General features: G+C 30.6%; 1 non-coding gene across 1 annotated transcript; it reads left to right on the top strand.

The window, feature by feature from the left end:
* Positions 1-1852: 1852 nt before the first annotated feature.
* On the top strand, positions 1853-3667 carry LOC137836382 (putative FCP1 homology domain-containing protein C1271.03c). The gene is made up of 6 exons (XR_016520555.1): positions 1853-2136; positions 2221-2302; positions 2479-2545; positions 2901-3086; positions 3203-3263; positions 3406-3667. It is a non-coding gene; the product is annotated as a putative FCP1 homology domain-containing protein C1271.03c (transcript).
* Positions 3668-22474: the final 18807 nt, after the last annotated feature.

Here is a 22474-nt window from a genome sequence, read left to right as displayed (position 1 = left end):
AAAAGTCCCTCTCTCATTTCATGTCTCAGTGTAGCTAGCAACGTGCATGACGTGAAGAAATGAATCTTTCATAGATCTTCTTCCCTTCCAATAACTGTGTTCTCCATTCTTGCATAGTTCCTCAAATTCAACAGGTACCATTTTCATAACACTTATCTCTCATTTTCTGGTTTTTCTTAGTGCAGCTTTCTTTCTGTGTTTTAGCTCACTCCCTTTTGTCTCTTTTATCCAATGCTAATGTTGATGATGTATGTTATGTTTCATGAATCTCCTCTTTTATATACTCTTGAGTGTGTTCTTATGTATGAAATAGTGACAAAATATCTTATAATAAGAAACTCTTTTGTTTGTCTATTTTTATCTGTTTTTGATTGGCATTTTTTATCTGTTTTGCTAATGTTGATGCTTTTTGTTTATCTGTTTCATGTTTCCTTATTGAATATGGCTTTTAGAATTTTTTTGAGCATTCATAAACCCATTGAGATAAAAGAGAGAGAAGTGCAGGAACAATAATATTAATTTGAAATATATTTGTTCTAAAACATTCTCATCAATATCTATATTTTTTACTTTTTTTTTATCATATTATCTAGCTATAATATTTGTGTTTTTCTATCTTTTATCTTTTTCTCATTGGGTATTTACTATTGTATTATTCAGTGTCTACATGTATTTTTCTAAAATGTGGGTATAATAGGTGATACTGTGTGATGAAAAGGAAGAGTTAAACAGAAATGATAAACATAATAATATCTGGAAAACTGGTATATGCTATAATCATTGCTGTCTGTTTTGGAATAATTTGCTTTTTTTTTATCAGAAAAAAACTAAAATAAATTGAATGAGACAATTCAGAGATACCCAACCAAACTCTTGTACACAAACCCAGAAAACCTCAAAATACAATACAAAACATACCAAAAGTGAGTCTAAACCCACCAAAATTGCAAGCAGAAATGATTTGTATTTTTCTGTAAGATTTCTATTGACCTATTTTAATATTATTGTTCATGTCAATGCTCTTAGAGAAAAATAGGATTTTTTTAATCGGTTAAGAATAAACAAATTAGTGGGATCATTTTAGGACGAAACTCGGCGTTACAAAACATCATTATAAACTCAAATGTCGAAAACATTACATTCTTATACATGATTGACAAAAAAAACACATGACAACAAACACAAAATTCAGTGATAATACATCTAAGACAAAAATTCATGCTTCACCCTATCCAAATTAGGGTTTTAATCTCAATGTTACATTCTTTCTCACCTCTGCAATTGCTCAAGGTTAATGGCTGCTCTGTGTTCCTGCTCACTTTCCTGATGCAATAATATAGAATAAGTCTATAGCTGCCTCCTAAAGTCATCTATATGTTCCCTACACAATTAGCAAAAAAAACATGAGTTTTTTTAAAACTAATCAAATCTCAGATCCAAATATTAATAAAAAAAGAATACACACTAAAGAAGAGAGATTTCAACAATCATTAATCATATGTTTTAACCCATAAATTTCAGTCCTCATACCTACTTTCCAACTTTTGGATTGTGAGATTGTTTTAATACAGAAAGGGACTAAGGTAAATTGAAAATCTTTATCTTATATAGATCATCTTCTCACACATTAGCTTGGCAAAAGGATATGTGTTCATGTTCCAGTTGCAGCTCAGCAACATCAGGTAGTGTCAAGTCCTCCTAAGCTTCAGAGAAGGAAACAGCAGTAGAGCTTGGTCTGGAGGTGGCTGATGGTAAACAGCCTTGACAACTTTGAGGAAGAAAAAACAATTGACAAATCAGCATTCATTGAGAAGAGAACCATTCCATTCCTCTTCTCAGCCTTTTAAGAGAAAAATAGGATAATGAATTCCCAAGGAAATACAGTGAGTATGGTAGTAGCCAAAGGAAAAAATAATGAAGAGTTATCTTCCCATGCTGATGAAGAGAAGACTGTATCTGCTCCTGTCATAAATAAAGATCTTAGTGCAGAAATTTCTAATATTTCTCTGCCTGAAACTCCATTTCGTCCTTTGAAGAAAAGACTAATTGTTCTTGACATAAATGGGTTGTTAGCGGATGTAGTTTCTCCTCCTCCCAAGGATCGCGTGGCAGATAAAACCATTGCGAGGAGAGCAAGTAAGAATTGTGTTGTTCTTTGTTTTCTATGAATTTCTTGTTCATTCTTATGCTAATTTAGGTTATGTTTGAATTTGATTTCAGTATTCAAGAGACCCTTCTATCATGAGTTTCTGGAGTTTTGCTTCCAAAAATTTGAAGTTGGCATATGGTCTTCAAGACTGAAGTACTCTTCTAACTTAATGCACATGTCTAGATTAACTATGGCTTATTATGTGTACTTTTCAATTTTTGTGTCTTCATTTCTCTTTCTGAGAGAATTTTGAATTGTCCTCTTCTTTTGGGATACTTCGTTGTTAGCAATCAGCTTTAGCACAAACTTACGGTTTCTTGTTATCATAGGAAAAATGTTGATCGAGTCATTGACTATTTGCTGCCATGCTTGAAAAACAAATTGCTTTTCTATTGGGTAAGTATTTGTTGAATTGTTCTCTGACTAAGGAAATATCTCTGTCACTCCTTGTTCATCTTGTATCTCTTGATTTAGTGAACTTTTTAAAAATAATAATTTAGAGATGAAGCTTTTGAAGAAACTATGTTAGAAATTAACTCGTAAGTAGTTTTTTACTCTTTTCTTCATTTGATGCAGACAATGATGAGTTGCATTAACTCATAAATCCTTCTGTAGCAACTACATTCTTATTATCTTTTCATGAAATTGATGACAACTACCACATTCTACTTACTGATCACTTCTATCACTTTTGTTAAGGTAAACCTTTTGGCACTTCTGATTCTGCATTTTATTGGCTTCTAATATGCAGGACCTTTCTCATTGCACTGAAACACACTTCAAGACTCTTGAGAATAAACATAAGAAGGTTGTTTTCAAGGATTTGAGAAAACTTTGGGATAAGCTTGATCCTAATCTTCCATGGGAGAAAGGATATTACAATGAATCCAATACTTTGCTGTTGGATGATTCTCCTTACAAGGCATTGCTTAATCCTGTAAATAGTTTAACTAGCTTCTCTTTCCTTGTTACAGCTTGTCAGTTTCTTGGTATCTCCTAATCACTACATCATTTTCTAACATTCTGTTTTAATTTTCTGATCAATTATTTTAGCCAAACACCTCGGTTTTTCCTCATACATTCAGTTATCATGATGAAAACGACAACTCTTTAGGTACAAGTCTTTCTTTCATGAGATCTACTAGTATACATCTGAGTAAAGAACTCTTTAGTACTTTCTTTCTAACAATTTCTTCAATTTATTGAAAATAATCGATTTGAACATGATGGATTAACACAACTATAATTCATGACAGGTGAAGGAGGAGAGCTGAGAGTATATCTTGATGGCTTGACAAAAGCTGAAGATATGCGAAAGTATGTTGAGGAACACCCTTTTGGCCAAGAAGGCATTGGTGAAAAAAGTGAATCCTGGAACTTCTATAGTCAGGTTATTGAGAGTCTCTATGCAGGAGAAAGCAATGTTTGATTTGAAGAGAAAATGAGACAGAAAGGGTAATCTTTTTTGTCCTCAATTGAAACAGTTTTGATCCTTAAACTTTCTTTGAACATTGCTGAAAATTTTGATATAAATTACAAGGTTCTGCTACAAAACATGATACATCTGTTATCATCGAATTTGAATGGTGTTTTGTTCCTGTAAACTTCATCAATCACCATATTTGGTGGCTGAGATATCCTTTAAATTACTATTGGAATTTATGAACTCTTCAAACATATTATTACTCATGAGGTATGAACATTGTGTATAAGAAAGTCAACACTTTCAACTCAAAATCTAGATATGATTTTTTTTTTTTATATATTGTTCTTCATACTCATTCCTGGACAACTTCACAACTAGAATCCTAACATTGTTTGGATTGTTTCTAAGAATTTGTTATTTGGATTTTTTTAAAAGTAAACTTTTCTAGTTAATTTCATTTTCAATATTTTAAACTGCAAAAAGAACTTACTCTTATTATTCTATTATTGATTATGTTAATGTTAAAGGAACCATAACCCATTTAGGTATTAAGCTAGTGAATTTTTACATGACCATTACATTCTTTATCCCTCCAATTTTATCCTTAAAAAAATATATTTTGAATTATACATCATGAAATGTATTTTCAATTGGAAATACACTCAAAATATATTTTGAACTATACATTAGAAAATATATTTTCAGATTTGAAAATACATTTTGCTATGATAATTCCAAATTGTATACAACTTTAAAATAGATTATGAATTACGGAATTCGAAACCTTTTCAAATCATCTAGTTCCGAATCTTCCCAAACCACTCAATCCAGAATAGGGTTGTTTTATAAATATGAACGGGAGGTACTTTTGACATTTCACCATCCCATGGAGCTGCAATTTCAATCAAGGGGTGCAGAATGCAATTCCCAACCTTCCCAAATCCAGAATAGGATTGTTTTATAAATATGACTAGAGGTATTTTTGACATTTCACCATCATGGAGGTGCAATTTCAACCATGGGGTGCAACTCTTTATATTCATGACGCACTTTTTATATGGGAGTTTTTTCCTGCACCCTAATAAATGTCTTTCTGCACCCCATCATTTTCAAAGAAGACTGTTTTATCTCTTTAAAAAATATTTTCAGATTGTTTTTTCTGGAATATTTTCAGAATATATTTTCTGAAACAAATTTTATGAATTCTGGATTTATCAATCTGGAAATAGATAAAAAATGTGTTTTGGAAAAGATATTTCAGAATGATTTTTTGTTTTCTGAATTTCCTATTCCAAAAATACCATTTGCTTATGGAATCCTTATTTCAAAAACACCTTTTGCTTACCAAATTCCTATTCCAAAATCATCCAAAACTATGAATGACAATTTCAATATTTTGGAAAATGTAGGAGTGCAGAAAGAAATATGAAGGGGTGCAAGAAGAAACACCCTTTACATATTCATGACACAAGCTGCTACTTTGACCCAAAAAGAAAGGCCATTACAATCTCGTAAGTTTATTAACTACAAAAATATATTAAAATTGCATAAATAATTTTATATAAACTAAAACAGTTTCATTTTTCACCGTCATTTTTTTTTAAAAAATATTCCAATAAACTATGTTATACAATTTATCATATTATAAAAAATTATTTAACTTTTAAGCAATACTTCTAATACGTTTTTCATCATAAATCATGACTAAAACTATAAGGATTTTAAATACTAATTACATTAAAATAATTCAAACAGTAAGGAACGTTCAAAGTAAAGAACAACATAATAGTTAAACTCCTTTATTTTTTTCGAATCTCAATTGTAAACATTATTATGAGATTTTAGTTTACTTTTTGTAGATTTTACTGTGCCAATCACTTTCACAAAAAAAATAAACTTTACTATAGTACAATTTTTTTTTATAAAATTCACATTTTATTTATTTTTTGTTAATTTAAATATAGAATAGTCACTAAGAAAACTTACTACATGATGCATTTATAAAAAAGAAAGTTGCAGCTTCTAAAAATGAACAATATCTGAGTCTCCTATGGAAGACTTAAAATAATAAATTGATTAGAAATAATATTAATGGTGTTAGAAATGAGTGGGCCACACACAATTGAGACATCACAAGTGGGCTTCAAATGTAATTGGGACCATTATATTGAAACATACCAACACCAGACTCAACATGTAATTTGGTAACAATGCCTTTATTGAAAATAATAATATATTTAAATACAAGATAAACCTCAATAAATTTTTAAAAATATTTAAAGTTATAAATATCAATTCTTAGTCTCACATGTCATAAAAAATTAGTCTCCATAAACAATAATATATATATATATATATATATATATATATATAAACTTTGAAAAATGTTAGGGCTACTAGTACCAAATATCTCTCTCAAATTCTTTTTATGCTTTGTTCGTATAATTAATTATAAATGGAATGAAATGTACGAAATGTAAAAAAAGTACTTTTTTTGGATAGCTTATTATGAATGGACAATTTATTTATTTTGTTTATTTTTAACATTAAATAAAATGAAATGATTTATGAATTTATTATTTATAAATAGACTTAGTTATTTCCTTCTCACGTCTTGTAATAAAAACATTGCTACATTTTTTTATAATTTGTTAATTTATTAGTAACTATGACTTGGTGATAGTGCCTGATTGCTGCATCTGTAGACTCTCATTGAACTAATGATAAATAAATATGTAAAATGAAGGAAATGGAAATTCAATAAAGCTTATATAGACAAATTTCTCATTAAATTTGTTTGGAAAATAAAATAAACAATTTAAATAAAAATAAAAAATTACTTATAAATAAGTTTTTATGAAAAAATTATGTAAGAATTACTTGAAAATTTTAAACTCAATCAGGTTTAGTTCTTTAAATAATTCTTTTATATATAATTAAATATTTAAATATATTACTATTTCAAATATATTTCGGATTATTTGTCATGGAAGCAAATATCCATATTATTTGAGATAAAATTAAACTGGTTTCCCTAACAAGTTTCAAAAACTCATTGGAATTAACATGTTCGAAAAGAAAACTGATACATATAGAATATATATAGAACTTGAATCTAAATATTTATAAGTGGTATGATATCAACCGATATACCATACAACCATCGTTAGAATTGATTCTGATCTCATATTAAACCTAACTTATTCTCACAAAATCAACTTATAAAGTGAGAATTGTATTCGTTTATATACTATAAATTGATTTTTTTTACCAATATGAGATTTTTAACAAATATCACTAAAAAAAATCATTAAATAAAAGTTAATTTTAAAGATAAAAAATAATTAGTTATTATATTGACTAAATTAAATATTATTTTAGAGATTCAAAAAATTATTAGTATCTTAAGTAGTTTAACTTACTTGATAAAAATTTATAAACTAGTTTCTAAATTGGTATTGTAACAATTAATTTAGATGCTAAAGTTGGTAACTAATCTTAATAACTAATTGATACTAATTTAAAAATTAGTTTACAAATTTTGATTAATAGTAGAAATTATTTTATATATCAATAATTTTTTAGTTTGTAAAATAATATTTAATTTAATTAATATAGTAACTAATTATTTTTATCTTTAAAATTAATTTTCATTTAATAATTTTTTTTAATGTATATATAATTATTTTTATTTATCAATATATTCCATTGGTATAAGTTAGTTGCACTTAAGAATTTGATGAAACTAAATGGAGTAAGAAAGGTACAGAATTCTCCAAATGAAGAACAAGAATGGTCATTTTCAGGGAAAAGAGACACATTGGATCACACAAACACAACATAAAGCTGCTAGATTTCCTAACATAGTTATTTGTAGGGTTTGTCTGTTTATCATTTTTTGAGTGTCAGATTTCAGAGAACAAAAAGTGATGAAACTCCTTTCTTCATTTCAATTTCTAGTTTCCACTCATACATAGCTTTTCTACCTATAATTCACTATTCTGCCACTCACCATTACCTCAACTTTTGTTTAGGACTTAGGTTCTTTGCCATTACCACACCACACTGTGTTTGTTGAAAAATGGTTTCAACACTTTTCACTGTAACATATCCATATCATATGACACATGATACCAACCATTCACATAAAAAAAAAGTAATCACATTGTTCTGATTCTTTCTCACATAATCATCTTCTTAGTAACTTACCAAGTTTTTCTATCAAATTTAGAATCTAAAACATTGATAGCTAATTAGATACCAATTTAGAAACTATTTATCAATAATAGAAACTAATTTAAAAATCAATAATTTTTAGTCTTTAAAATGGTCATTAATTTAGTCGTTATATCAACTAATTATTTTTTGTCTCTAAAATTAGTTTCTATTTAATTATTTTCTTGTAGTGTCTGAAAAATGTTGTTCAAATCTAAAGTAATTTTCAAAAACTTCAGAAAAGGATCATAGAGAAATGTGATAATAACTTGTTTTATCATGATAAATGGACCTATTAATTTGTCTTTTCATCATATACTTTGTTCATTCCATGCCACATTTAGTTGTTGTAACACTTTCTTTACAAGGTTAGAAGTGATTAATTTCTTTTATAAATTTTATAAGGAATTGGAAGCTTAAAGATGAGACGAGGAAGTAATTTCAGGATCTCTTTGTCCAACGAGAACCATATTCGCCCAATGAATAGGTGAAAGTAAACATTGTTTAAAAAATTATATCTCGTTCAGCAAGTGGTTATGCTCATCCAATGTGAAAACACCTTTTTGGGATAGTTGAAAAAGACGAAATTAGAATTAAAAAGAGACTTTGGTGGGGCAAAAGAAACGGAAGAAGCTTTTGTAAGCTACAATTGCAGGAAGGAGGGGGCTAGGGAGACTTTCAGTTCAATCTTGCCATTGTCTTTGCCATTTTTGTGTGTTCTCTCAATGTATAGGAGTAGCTAACTCCTCTTTTCATTGGGGTTGGATGTAATAAATCTCAACTAATTACAATTTTCTCCTTCAATAGAAATTTTGACATGACTCTTATGTTCTATCTTGATGTTTCATGTTGCATGGTTGATTATCTATGCATTTTGATGTTTTGAAATATTGAAAAATATTTTTAGAACTTTATTTCAAGACTGAACAACTCAGATATCTGATTATAGAAATAATTTATATCACTTACCATTTTAAACACTTATTCTCACAACAAATCTTGAGTAAAAAGAACTAATTTAATATGACTGTGATTAAAATTTTCACATAAAAATTTAGAACTTATTTCTAAGTAATTAAGACTATTGAGTTAAGTTTATGAAATCCAGATTCTTTATATTTTAGTTTGTAGGTTTTCATCTAAACTTTACCATAATTTAAGATGTCTAAGGGTATTGTTTGTTTCTAAGGGAACATTAATCCACCATACCATTTTCTTTTAGATTTTTATCATGAAATCCGATAACTGTGATTGAAACATAAAAAAAAAAAACTAAAAAAACATATACTTAGATATTTTAGATATATACTTAGATATTTTAGATAGCACTACTTAATTTTACTTTACAATATTACTAATGTAATCTTGTTTTTGGATTGCTTCGAAATTTGAGTATAATTAAATCTCTAATAATGATATGGTCATTAAATATCAATTAATTTAAAAATAAAAAATAATTAATCATTATATATATTAAATTAAATATATTTTATAAATTAAAATATTATTAATAATTAAATTATTTTGTATTATTAATAAAATTTATAAAATATTTTCTAAATTAATATTTAATACTCTAGTTACTAAATCAATTACTAATTTAATTAAATATTAATTTAAAATCTAACAATTAATAATTAAAATTAATGTTAGATATTAATTTTAAAATTATTTTATACAATTTTGTTAATAATAAAAATTACTTTAAATATCATAATTTTTTTATTTTATAAAATATTATGAATATAATGATTAATTAATTTTTTTTATTTAAATTAGTTGATATATTTAATTATTTTTTTTAATAGATAATAAATATTCTTTTTGTTAAACATACTTTTAAATTAATAAATTTTACTTAAAAGAACTAAGAAACGAGACTCCAATTTCACTCTACACCAATTAAGTAGCAAATTCATTAACACTTGAATGTTTGAGTTTGGCACATTTTTTTAATGGGTCAACACATATGCTTTTCACTCTTATTTGATACATAAAATCCTAGACATGCAAGAAGTTGATCATAAAGCATTTTTTGGGTCCAGTTATTTGCCTAAATACATGTCTTAATTAAAGATTAAAAGGTATAAAAGTGGTTCCATCTCTGCTGTTTTAAATCCCAGTTGTTTAATTGATTACACATCTTGTTGACAAGAACACAAAAAAGGTAGAAAATGAATTGTTGTTTAATTTTAGCCAACAAAATTGAAACACAAGAGATGAGAGCATGTGGAAGTGTGAGGTTTTAGATCATGTTGCCCTGTCAATTCATATTTTAAAAGTAGCAAATCATTATTGAAGTTTAGTCTAACATAATTTCATATTCTTCTCCTTATTATTTTAATTCCACTCAAATTGATTGCATTAAAGTGATGCTAATTTTAATATTATCAATAATTCTTAGGGCACGTGATGGCTATTATTGATATCCACTTTATGCTCAAGATTAATACATAAAACAAATCCCACAGAATTTGAAAGTTACGTATGCAACTGATCATATATTAAACATTGAAAATTTTCTCTTCTTGTTCTTCTAAAAATATTAAAAAAAAAGAGGAATGATCATGCATCATTCAATTATTGGAATCATGTTATGAAAGTAAAAGATAACCACGCACAGTGAATTCAGTGTCTTGTGCGCCCCACCAGACAAGGACGAAAAGAAAACAAAGTTTTGTGTTTAGGGTTTAACCAAGGATTAGGATAAATTTTGCTATTATTTTCTATTATTTTTACTATGAAACAATTATTAAATAAAAAATAATTATAAAAATAAAAAATAATTAATTACTATATTGATTAAATTAAATATTAAATATTATTTTATATATTAAAAAATTATTAATATATAAAATTAGTTTCTATTTTCTAAGGGCTTGATCACCACATTTGATTTTTTTTAAAGAAGGGACCGTGCGAATGCAGGTCTCCACTGTAACAAATTATGATGTAAGTTCTGTCACTTGGACAAACTTTAGACACCCTTTCTCTGTGTAATGAAAGTCACTTCCCTAGGTCACAGACCTTCTAGATCACCACATTTGAATTTGAAGTTTAAAGTATTCTTTGTTTTGGAAGTCAATGTTCTATCATAATTTTATTTTTAAAAGGCATCTCAATAGATTGAAGAATGAAGAAGTATATAAATTGTCATTGTCCTCAACTCCTGAACGATGTAAAACTATATTCGTATCAGACTTAAACTAGCTTTGGATCAACTAAAGGCTTGGTCTTGGGTTACATCCAAGTCATAGGCTGCGCTTTTTTCCTTATCTGATTGGTGTATTGATCCTTTGGTATGTATGAGAATGATGTCATGATGTATTTTTTTTTTTTTTGGAGTAAGAGTGAGTGTTTTAGGTGATTCTTTCCGGATTTAATTAAGTAGTGGTATATTTAAGCATTGGCGGGGACGTGTCGAGAGAAAAATGATAAAGATTGTGTATTTTGTATAAGGGTTGAACCACTCCTAAAGTGATTCACATTTATTAATTGTTTATTGCTGATAAAAAAAATATTCGTACCAGAAAAGTTTCTATTTAATAATTATAATTTTCTTGTAATGTTTATATTTATATTTAATTTAACCCTAGATAATGAGTTTGTAAAATAAGGATTATGTTTGAATTATTTATTGTAAAATAAGCATTGTGTTACCTGTTTTTCTCATGTGAGAAATAGGGACAAGATGGAATCAAGAGTTCAGTATATTGAATAATGATCCACCACACTAACATGATCTGTTCGTTGTTTAATGGTCACACCATCTTGGGACCCTTTTGGACACTCCCTTGGGATGTTCATTACTCTTGCTTTTCTTTCTCAATATATGCCAATTATCTCTTTCTATCTTTCTTTTCATTTCTACACTACCTATTTTTTAGGTGAATGTCCAATACCTTTCTTTATAGCTCAAAAATTACAAACTTTATAAATCAAAAAGCTTACACCAGTTAGGCTTATTCATCAATCATATCATTTCTGTACTTGCGTACAATATATACATATAATCAAACAATAGCCATTTACTAACATCAATTTTCCTTTTGGTCAAATTATTGATTTACTTTACTTGAACTTTAAATTCAATTATTGGGTTAAAAAAATGAGTAATGATATTTTCATATACCCTAAGAAATTTTTACAACAACTTTATATCTATTATTTTGTTCTTCATCTTGATTTTATAATTACAAAAAATTGTTTATTTTTAATGATTAAATTACTCTTAAAAACATGCATGACAAGAAAGTTATTAAATAATTTTAGAGATAAAAAATAATTAGTTGTTATATTGACTAAATTAGATACGATTTTAAATACTAAAAAAAATATAAGTATCTAAATTAGTATAAATAATTTTTAAATTGGTATTAAATAGCTACCAAGATTTTAGCCGATTAGAATTTAAATAATTGATAGCTAAAATCTTGGTAGGCAGTTAGATACCAATTTAAAAATTATTTAGATATTAATAATTTTTTAGTCTCTAAAATAATATCTAATTTAATCAAAATAATAACTAATTATTTTTGTTTTTAACATTGATTTTTATTTAATGATTTTTTAGTAGTAACATTGTGAAATAGTTGCTTTGTCAAAAGATATTTTTTAATTTTTTTCTTCTCATGTGAAGTTATACAAGTAATTTATTTTACCAAAAATGTTGTTTGAGTAACTTGTTTTCTCCTTTAACTACATCTAAACATAGAGTGGGGAAGGGAAGGGAGAATATTTGAGGTTTTTATCATCGAAAGTGATTAGCATTTTGTAGACATTGATTGGTGCAAAAGTAGATGAAAAGATGAGATGGCAATGATAGAAAATAATGGGGTAAAGGTTGTTGGAACATAGATGTTGATGATGAGATTGCTTATGAGTTTGGTTTATGCTAAAAAGTAAGGAAGGTTCCTCGTGGTGTTTCAACTTTTTGCATGTGATGGTGTATCCCTCTTTTTCAAATATCTCCAACAATCGATCACCATCAACCCCCATTTCTTTATACCAATAATCAAATCATTTCGACCTTTCCATGCAGCTGGAGTGTTCCTATACCATGTTTCAATATAATACTTACTTCCACTTACCATCATCACTACTCTACCCTATAGACTCTATTACACAATAGACAATACTTTTACTCTTTTTTTTTTTATCTATAATAAAAAATTTAATAGATGGGAGTATTAAGGATGTTTCAATCCATATAAAAGTAGAGAATAGTTACTTATGGAGTTTTTTTAAACATGTGGATTGTATTGTGTAGAAGAAACTTGACTTTTTATTTTCAAAACTTACTTTTTTTTTCTTCATTTTTTCTCCATTGTCAAATAAGAGTCTGGATATTTGTACAACTTCAAAGGAGATGCGCCACTATACAATCATCTATGTGACAAAAAAATATTAATATTTTAATTATTTGTGGATGCCATGTAATTTGCTGGAATTTTTTGAATTTTTTTTAAATTTTAGCTTTCCGTTTTTAGTTTAGGGTTTTTTTTTTTTTTACTTTTCTCTTCCAACTTTTGTGTTCCAGCTTTTCTCTTTCAACTTTTTTTGTAGTTGTGATATGTGGAAGTTTGTTTTTTCTCCCGTGTTGCTTGCAATGTGGGTTTGGTTTTGTGTTCGTCGTTGTTGGGTTATTGAAGACTCTGTCTCTTGTTTGCGGTGTGTGGTTGGTGGTTGTTTTGACGATGGTTGAGTGGTGCATTGTTTAGGTGGTGATGTGTTATGAGTTGGGGTTTGTGGTATTACATTGATGGTAGTCTTCAAAATACTTTAAGCGAGAAATCCTTAAAGTGGTGTATTTCATTTCAGCAAAGGTAATACATTTTCTCTTTATTGGTTTATTTTTTAAAGATTGATGTTGTTTAATTTTTGTTGGGTGATGAATAATGTAATGTTTATTTTTGTTATTTGTCCTGTGGTGACTCCTATAACAATATGTGGTGACCTAAAGTGAAATTTTTACAGACACACATTTATAGAATTCCATTTTGCTATTTCATGTTAGGGGTTATTTGGTGGGTATGTCTTTCATTGTTATTGTAGTATTTTATTTAATAGTAGTATGTTATGATACACAAAGAAGAGGAATTAGTTAGAATTAGAATAATCATGAGTTAATTACTTGATATGCTAGTTAGATATAAATAAGAAAGAAGGACAAGGGGAAAGACAGTTTGTGGAACATATGATGAGTACTATGGAGAAGTGGATCAATGAAGAAGGGAATGCATCAATAAAGAAAGTGAAGACTATGTGTTGTAATGATCTTTTTCTTGATAACCCAATTATAGAGCTAACCAGTAGGAAAGTTGAAGGTGGAGATGCAACCAATCATCATTTTTTTTCAAATTCAAATTTACATAATATGCATAAGAATTCATTGTTGGGTCTAGATTTGATAATGAAGGTGGCTAGAACATCAATGACATTCTACCATAATATTAATTGTTGAATGATATGTTTTTTTATTATATGTATTAATTGTTGAATTAATATGTTTTGTATGATATAATGATAACTAAGGAAAGTAGAAAGGAGCTTGGTAGAATAAAGACAAAAGTCATTAATTTGTTTCGCCAAGCGAAGGAGCAGGAGATTGCAGGAGATTGTCATCACCAGCCTGGAGAAGGAGATGAAGGAAAGAAAAAATTCAAAATATAACATGTGGGGTGAATAGAAGGTGACAAAGTTGTTCGTCGTTGAGGCACTTTGTTTATTTTTATTTTTTTAAAGTTTTTCTCTATTGTTTGTGTACAAAAATAGAGGTTAACCAAATGTAACTAATGTTATAGTTTTTTTTTTTTTTTTTTTATCTTTTATACTTTTTATATAATTTTTTTTCTTTACATGACTTTTCTTTGCAATCAATAAAGTATGAAGAGAGCCTTTTAAACCAGCTCAATGCTCTCCCCTTTAGTGAAGTTGGGAAAAAATCGACATAAAACAACATTATTCGAGGTATACAAACTCATATGAGTAGTGTATATGTCCATGTGCTCATCAGGGTCGGTTGTTCCGTCGTAGCGATCAATATTAAGTCCCTTCCACATGAAGGGAAGTTGCGCCTCCATCACATAGTTAGTGAAAGTGTGTCTTCTTGTTATATCTAGAGAGTCTCGGTCGTATAAACTGACTTGTTGAGTCGGGACTCCTCCAAGGACGAATAGGTGTAGGATCCTCCAAGGACTTAACAAGTAGGGTTGTATGGGATGTCCCAACATGATGATCGGGCTCTAAAGATGGAGCTCCCACAATCAACTTCTTTTTCATCTCCTCATTCTCCTTTCAAAGAGCTTGTATTTCCTCCTCATTCTTCTTTTTCATTTCTTCCATCTCCCTCTACAGAGGCATCAACAATGTCATCTGCTCAGCATCTAACATCTTTTCACTCACCATGTTCCTTGTTGACACATATGATCTTCTCTTCCTTTAAATTCTCTCGACCCCACGGTGGGCGCCAATTGTTCTCGTACTAAAAGGGACTGAGAGAACTATTACCTCCTTCTTCGGTTGCTCGGTCACCTTCCTCCCATCTTCACCTCACTAAACAACTGCCTCCCTTTTACTCACTCTCGCTACTCCTCCTTCACTCCTTCGTAAACTTTCGGTCGGGATGGTACCTGCAAAAAATACTTCAACACTCAAGTAAGTTCTCGGTATTCGGTGCTCAGTGCAATTAATTTGGTTCTCAAAACTCATGACTATTTATATGATTATTATGAGTCCATTATTATTGGCTTGGATTAGAGTTTAGGTCATAATTAAGAGCACATTATCTAATACTTAACCACTGTTTTAGGCTTGTTAATACTTTGCGGAGTTTAATGGAATTGGTCATGCCGGTCGACATAAACCGAGCACTAAGATCTCCAACCTTCGTCCGTTGCCGACCGGTATTGCATACATTTGGTATAAGTCAATTTATTAAATTTATTTAATTCAAAGACTGTATGGGGATTAGTTTTTGAGAATTTTACAATTTAAAAAAAAATATTTTAAATTTGAATCATTTTTATTTTAAATTGTTTGATTTTTAATATTTTATTTGATAATTTTTTTTTCTTGTTTAAATAACATATTCAATTATCTTTAAATATAAAAATATCAAATAAAAAAAATTACTACTTCAACCATAAAAAATATAAAGAATTAATCACTACAAATTTTAATTAAAATCTACTATTCCATAATTATTATTTGAGAAATTTTTTATAAATATTAATTAATTTTGTGTCATATTAACAGATAAATAATACCAATAATAATAACTAAAAATAATTCATCTTAATATTAATTAAATTTTTTATTTACATTAGTCCAAAAGTAGTCTCATTAATATTGATAAAATAAATTTAACTTATATCGACTGAAAAATAGTAATACTTGTCGAGCAAAATCTAATTAATGTTAATAGAAAAATAACTTCACATGTATGTTAATCAATCTTGGTAAAAAACAACTCCCAATACCATCAATTGAAAATAATATATGTTGATGTTAATTGGAAAATTTATGTTTGATGTAATCTCAAAAATAATATTCATATGAATAAAAAAACCATCTAACTAATGTAGATAGAGAAATAAAACTAACATATATTAGAGAGAAATAAACTTGGTGATAACATCAAAAACACCAAAAATAAAATAAAATTAATCATAATCAATTTTAATCTAAAAGAAATGTTCTCTAATATTAGTGAAAAAAAACTAATGTAGATTATGATGAATTTTAATCTAAAAGAAATGTTCTCCAATATTAGTAAAAAAATATTATAAGTGTATGATACTTTGACCTTAGTCAAACTAACAATATCTTAATAAAATTAAATCGACAATATGTCAATTGAAATCTAGTTGAAAAGTGTATATAAAGAGAAAAGTCGTGAATTTAAGAGATAATGATATTTTTCAAATTTTTAGCTAAAATTTTATAAATTAATTTCTTTTAAGAATTTCTATTAAAATAATTTTGTTTATTATAAAACATTTCAATTTTCTTATGAAAATAAATCATCCTCTACAATTCATTAGGAAAAAAAAAGAGTGAAATCACATGTATGGTAAATTGTAGGAAAGACATGAACAATTTTTTGTGCAAATGATGCAGAGGAGATTGTGTCGTAAATATCTTTTTATTTTATTAAAGATTATACTAAAGTTTTGAATTATTTTGTGTCAACTTATTTACAATGTATACTTTTGGTATATAATTTTTATTAAGAATAATTAACTATGTTTTGAATAGGTAAAATGAAATATATTTGATTTTATTTCTTAAAAAATTAATATTATTATGAAAAAGTATTTTGTTTCTTTAAAATATTTTTTACATTAATTATAAAATAATATGTGAACTCTAATTTATTCTATACTAAGATGATCATGTTGATTTTGGCTTAATCCCAAGTCCTACATCGGTGGGTTCATTGTTTGGGAAGGAGGTTTGAGGGTTATAAATTAAACTCTTCTCCTTCACTGTTAGATATCCCAATTTGTAATATCTTCTCCCATAATAATAAAAGTGAGCTGTTTTTGATGTGCTCAGAGATTAGGCTAAATTGGCCGAACTTCGTTAACAATTTTCTGGTGTGTTTTTTCCTCTTTATTTCTTTTATTATTCCGCTCTGTTTATTCAATATTATTTGTCGGGTAGCTCTGTTAGGGTTCTGTTTTAGTGGGAAAATTACCCGTTTTTCCCAACAAGTGGTATCAAGAGCCGAAGGTTCGCCTTGGGTTGTTTGAAATTATTTGTAATATTGAATATTATATTTTGAGTTTGTAATGGAAAATCAAGAAGAAGAAGCGAAGGATGTATCCAGAGTGTCGGGCTCCTCGTCATCATGGTCGAGGTTCCTGGTGTCCACTTTGAAATTGTGGTGGAAATATTTGATGGCACTGGACATTTTGGCATGTGGCAAGGAGAGGTCTTGGACTCTCTTTTTCAGCAGGGTCTTGATATTGCTATTGAAGGAGAGAAACCAGAAGAGGTAGAGGAGAAAGACTGGAGCATCATCAACCGGTTGGCATGTGGAACTATTCGATCCTGCCTGTCCAGAGAGCAGAAGTATGTTGTAAAAAATGAGACTTCTGCACACAAACTGTGGAAGGCATTGGAGGACAAGTTTCTGAAGAAGAGTGGTCAGAACAAGCTCCTGATGAAGAAAAGGTTGTTCCGATTTGACTACCAACAAGGTACTACTATGAATGCACACATCACTATGTTTAATCAATTAGTAGCAGACCTGTTGAATTTAGATGTGAAGTTTGAGGATGGCGATTTGGCTTTGATGTTGTTATCATCTCTTCCTGATGAATTTGAACATTTGGAGACTACGCTCCTTCACGGGAAGGAGAATGTGTCGTTAGATGCTGTTTGTTTTGCTTTATATAGTCATGAATTGAGAAAGCAGGATAAGATGAAAACCAAATCAACGACATCAGAAGAAGCATTGGTGGCAAGAGGTCGTCAACAAAGTCAGACAAAGGGGAGAAGAGGGAGGTCTAAGTCTAAAGGTCGAGCCATTGCCAAAGATGAGTGTGCTTTCTGTCATGAGAAAGGACACTGGAAGAAAGACTGTCCAAAACTGTAGAAGAAAGGGAAGGCTCCGCAAGATGCAAATGTTGCAGAATGCAAAAATGATGTGGAATCAGATATCACTTTAATTGTCTCGCTTTCAGCATCATCGTATCCAAATGAGTGGATATTGGATTCAGGTTGTACCTATTATATGTGTCCCGTTCGGGAATGGTTCTTTGAATTTCGAGAACTCGATGGCGGAGTTGTTTACATGGGTAATGATAATCCATGTAAGACAACTGGGATAGGTTCAATCAAGCTGCAGAATCATGATGGATCCACCCGAATTTTGCGGGATGTACGGTAGGTGCCAAAGTTGAAGAAGAATCTCATCTCATTGGGGGCTTTAGAATCTAAAGGCCTAGTTGTGACGATGCGAGATGAAATTCTTAAAGCAACTTTAGGAGCACTGGTCATGTTGAAAGGCGTGAGGAAGAACAATCTATATTACTATCAAGGTAGTACAGTGGTGGGGACAGTAGCGGTAGCAACTTCTAGCACTAAGAAAGATATCGAGGCAACGAAGTTGTGGCATATGAGGTTGGGACATGCTGGAGAGAAATCCTTGCAAATTCTTACCAAGCAGGGATTCTTGAAAGGTACGAAGGCTTGCAAACTTGAATTTTGTGAGCATTGTGTTATGGGAAAACAATGAAGAGTGAAGTTTGGCACTGCAATTCACAATACCAAGGGTATTCTGGATTATGTGCATTCAGATGTGTGGGGACCTGCCAAGACTCCGTCAATCCAAGGTAGGCATTATTTTGTCACTTTTGTGGATGATTTTTCCAAGAGAGTTGGGGTGTTTACTATGAAGAACAAAAATGATGTGCTTGAAATTTTCCTTAAGTGGAAAGCTCAAGTTGAAAACCAGACAGGAAGGAAGATTAAGGTTCTCCGAACAGACAATGGAGGAGAATACAAGAGTGATTCGTTCCTGAAGGTATGTCAAGATTGTGGCATAGTTCGACACTTCACTGTTAGAAAAACACCACAACAGAATGGGGTGTCGGAGCGTATGAACAAGACACTTGTGGAGAAAGTTCGTTGTATGTTGTCTAATGCTGAGTTAGGCAGAGAGTTTTGGGCTGAGGCTGTGACATACGCTCAACATCTCGTCAATCGTTTGCCATCATCTGCTATAGATGACAAAACCCCGTTAGAGGTATGGTCTGGAAAACCTGCAACTGATTATGATTCTTTGCATGTTTTTGGTTCTATTGCATATTATCATGTGATAGAATCAAAGTTGGATCCACGGGCAAAGAAGGCTCTTTTCATGGGCTTTAGTCCTGGAGTGAAGGGATACCGTTTGTGGTGTCTAGAGGCAAAGAAGACGATTATCAGCAGGGATGTTACCTTTGATGAATCTGCCATGTTAAAGAAGGTAAATCCAGAAGAAGCTGACAGTACTCCGCAACAGGTGGAGTGTGCCCGGAAGCAGGTGGAGTTTGAGCAGACAGTGGTGATCCCAACACGAAATACTACAAGTGACTCTCCTATGGTAGAAGAAGAGTCAGATGAGGAAGAGGTTTCTACCCAAGAATCTCAACAACAATCAGTGCCAATTGCAGTTAGAAGACAGAGACGAGATATTCAGAAGCCTACTCGTTTCATGGATATGGTTGCCTATGCACTTCTAGTTGTTGATGACATTCCATCCACTTACCCAGAAGCCATTCTGAGTTCAGAGAGTGGTAATTGGGCAGGTGCGATGGAAGAGGAGATGCAGTCTTTGAAGAAGAACAAGACGTGGAAGCTGGCACAATTACCAAAAGGTAAGACGGCAATTGGGTGCAAATGGGTATTTGCAAAGAAAGAAGGATTTGCTAATAAAGAAGATGTTCGCTACAAGGCAAGGTTGGTTGCTAAAGGCTTTGCTCAGATGGAAGGAATTGATTATAATGAGGTATTTTCTCCAGTTGTTAAACATTCCTCCATTCGAATTTTGTTGGCCTTGGTAGCACAGTTGAATTTGGAGCTTGCTCAACTTGATGTAAAGACTGCGTTCCTACACGGTAATTTGAAGGAGGAATTCTATATGACTCAACTAGAAGGATACAAGGTTGATGGTAAAGAAGATTGAGTTTGTAAACTTAGCAAATCGTTGTACGGACTGAAACAATCTCCGAGACAGTGGTACAAACGATTTGATAAGTTCATGAAGGATCAGAAGTACAAGAGAAACAAATATGATCACTGTGTGTATTTGCGCAGACTTGAAAATGGTTCCTACATTTACTTACTCTTATATGTTGATGATATGCTGATTGCAGCAAAGAGCCAAGTTGATATTGACAGGTTAAAGGCTCAGTTGAGTAAAGAGTTCGAGATGAAGGATTTGGGGGAAGCCAAGAAGATTCTCGGTATGGAGACAAACAGGGACAGGGAGAGGGGAAAACTTTGGCTGTCACAGAAGCAGTATTTGCAGAAGGTACTACAACGTTTTGGTATACACGAAGATACAAAACCTGTAAGTACCCCACTTGCTCCTCATTTGAAATTGAGTAGCCGTTTATCTCCGACGACTGATGAAGAACGAGAATATATGGCGAAAGTCCCATATGCAAATGCAGTTGGAAGCTTGATGTATGCAATGGTGTGTATAAGACTAGATATTTCATAGGCTGTGACTGTTGTTAGCAGGTACATGCATAATCCGGACAAGGGACATTGGCAAGCTGTGAGATGGATTCTACGGTACCTCCAAAATACCTTAGATGTTGGATTGACATTTGAGCAAGATGAATCACTTGGTCAATGCATAGTTAGATATTGTGATTCTGATTATGCAGGTGATTTGGATAAGCGACGGTCTACAACTGGCTATTTGTTCACTTTAGCAAAAGCGCCAATTAGTTGGAAGTCTACCTTGCAGTCTACGGTGGCTTTGTCTACGACAGAGGCAGAGTATATGGCGATTACAGAGGCTGTGAAGGAAGCAATTTGGCTTCATGGGTTGCTTAAAGACTTGGGAGTTGGTCAGAAACAACTTGAGTTATATTCTGACAGTCAGAGTGCTATTCATTTAGCAAAGAATCAAGTCTTTCATGCACGGACGAAGCACATTGATGTTCGTTATCACTTTGTGCGTGAGGTTCTCGAAGAAGAGGAGATTGTTCTCCAGAAGATTCACACTACGGAGAATCCTGCAGATATGCTCACCAAGGTGGTTACAAGGACCAAGTTTGAACACTGTTTAGACTTGGTTAATATCTTGCACATTTGAAGTTGGCACCCAGAGGCGCAAATTTAAAGCACTGCAAAGTTTGTTTTTGTTATGTTTTGAGAAGATTTGTTTTAGGTGGGACTTGAAATTAAGCCAAGGTGGAGATTTGTTGATTTTGACTTAATCCCAAGTCCCACATCGGTGGGTTCATTGTTTGGGAAGGAGGTTTGAGGGTTATAAATTAAATTCTTCTCCTTCACTGTTAGATATCCCAATTTGTAATATCTTCTCCCATAATAATAAAAGTGAGCTGTTTTTTATGTGCTCGGAGATTAGGCTAAATTGGCTGAACTCCGTTAACAATTTTCTGGTGTGTTTTTTCCTCTTTATTTCTTTTATTATTCCGCTTTGTTTATTCAATATTATTTGTCGGGTAGCTCTGTTAGGGTTCTGTTTTAGTGGAAAAATTACTCGTTTTTTCCAACAGATCAGACATTCAAGGAATTTTCTAACCGTTATAAAGTATTAAAGAATATTTTCATAAGACACTTAACACTTTGCAAATCAATCAAATACTTTGCAATATTTTCATAAATATTTCACTAATCAATAATGATTACAAGTATTATACACTATCACAAAGTCACTCTTGATTATTCATTTATCTTCTCATTCTTCAATATAAAACATAAGTATTTCACATTATATAAGTTACTTTTGTCAAACTTTGCGCAATTTAGGATGAACACGTCCTCTACTTCGATTAATGAGGTTTGGAATACTATTTGGGTAGGGGTCGTGGGGGAAATCTGGATTCACAGAAACTCGGTTATTTTCAATAGGGGAGTGGCTGACGCGTCCGAAGTTTGTTCTTTGATGCAAGCAAAAGTCTGGTCTTGGATTTCTACAAAATCTCGTGCTGCTT

The sequence above is a fragment of the Phaseolus vulgaris genome, chromosome 4 (genome assembly GCF_051622355.1).
Source record: "Phaseolus vulgaris cultivar YP4 chromosome 4, ASM5162235v1, whole genome shotgun sequence".
In the NCBI taxonomy this organism is placed as follows: domain Eukaryota; kingdom Viridiplantae; phylum Streptophyta; class Magnoliopsida; order Fabales; family Fabaceae; genus Phaseolus; species Phaseolus vulgaris.
The sequence above is the reverse complement of the archived record's forward strand: the minus strand, read 5'-3'. Positions and strand labels throughout refer to the sequence as shown.